Genomic DNA, 1,877 nt, shown 5'->3' with positions numbered 1-1,877 from the left:
ATGAAGTCAGAAGTGAGAAAATGCATACCAAAAATTCTTATATGTCATTTTCAAAGAAAAAGATATTTAAGGACACTTTAGATCGCTTAAGCATACTTGTAAAATGTTTCGAAAACTATCTTCTTCTCCCTTGACAATCACACATAATAGAGATAAAATTAACAGACAAAAATAAGTTAAAGAAGAAAGGTGCATATCATGTTAATTTTAAAGCTATTTATTGGCTGTTAAGGAAAAATAATAATTTTTAAGATATATTACAAATATGCTCAAGAGAGAGCGTTTTAAAATGTTCTTTCATAACAATATCTGTTTCTTAACCTCTTAAATACTGTACGCCATTATAGTGGCTTTCGCGTATGTCATCTTTCTGAACGATACTATACGTAGCTCATTCTTATTTCTAATAAGTTATAATTTATTCATCTAAAACTGTATTCTAATATACTTGCGTAGTGAAAAGCATTACCAGACACAAATCACAGTGTTGTATTGTTTCGCGCAGTTCGCGTTGAACTTTGCCATACAGAGATACAGCTCCGCGAAAAGTCCTGCCGTAGCTAAGAGGTTAAAAAATGGTACGCAGAATTTCTGGTATGCGTTTCTTGGCTTCTGACCCCGTCAATCCAAAATGAGCCTCGGAGTCTTAAGAAATTACAGAATAAGCTTACTGGTTTCTCGATGGCTCCGCGCGAAGGGACATAAAGCTCTCTCTTCAGACTTCACAATATTACATCCTCATAAATTACATAGTTACATAAAAATTCAAGTTAATATATTAACGGTGGCTGTCTCGTACATGTAACTTTATTCTGCAAGCGGTTATCGCCTTATAAAAATATATTTCTCTTGACAATAACTATTTACAATAATAACGTTGTAGAAACTATATACAGTTAAATCTATATGGAGAAAAAAGTTTTATTGAATTAGCGCCACAATAAACAAATCAAACATCTTTTGATCGAAGAAAATAGAATTTCTGGTTCCTGGAACCGAATTTGATTCATGGAGCTAGAAATTCTATTTCTTTTAACCTTGGCTATACATTTATTTCTCGTAGTTATCACACGTAATTATCACACAAGGATCTGGAGAATTCCCACCAGAGATGCTAGATCGAAGCCTTCTAGTAGCATTTGTCTACAACAATCGTCGTAGTAGGTAGTAGAAGGAGACAGACATATGGCATCCGATCTTCTTTTCTCGCTCGGTTGCGCACGCATAAGCGTCGCGAATGGTGGGCGCATGCTATCAGAAGGCATCATCCTCTATCTAGCATCTTTGATCCCTGTCTGCACTTTCATCATAATATTCGGGAAAATTACTGTATTGTGATTAATCTGTTTAATCATAAGTTAACTAAGAAATAATCTAGAATCATAATGAATACCGGAAAATATATATATATATATATTAATATAAAAATATTAATTACTTTTTAATTCAAAGAAAATGTCACTTTATCATAGTTGCTGGAAAAATTAATAACTTTTTCTATTTCTTTTAACTTTGGCTATACACATTTATTTCTCGTAGTTATTACACGTAATTATCACACAAGGATCTGAAGAATTCCCACCAAAGATACTAGATCGAAGCCTTCTAGTAGCATTTGTTTACAACAATTGTCGTAGTAGGTAGTAGAAGGAGACAGACATATGGCACCCGATATTCTTTTCTCGCTCGGTTGCACATGCATAAACGTCGCGAATGGTGGGCATATGCTATCAGAAGGCATTATCCTCTATCTGGCATCTTTGATCCCTGTCTGTACTTTCATCATAATATTCGGGAAAATTACTGTATTGTGATTAATCTGTTTAATTATAAGTTAACTAAGAAATAATCTAGAATCATAATGAATACCGGAAAAT

This window comes from Odontomachus brunneus, unplaced genomic scaffold (genome assembly GCF_010583005.1).
Source record: "Odontomachus brunneus isolate Ranch 3 - 2012 unplaced genomic scaffold, Obru_v1 Obru_scaffold_365, whole genome shotgun sequence".
Classification (NCBI taxonomy): Eukaryota; Metazoa; Arthropoda; class Insecta; order Hymenoptera; family Formicidae; genus Odontomachus; species Odontomachus brunneus.
Note: the sequence above shows the minus strand (reverse complement) of the source record.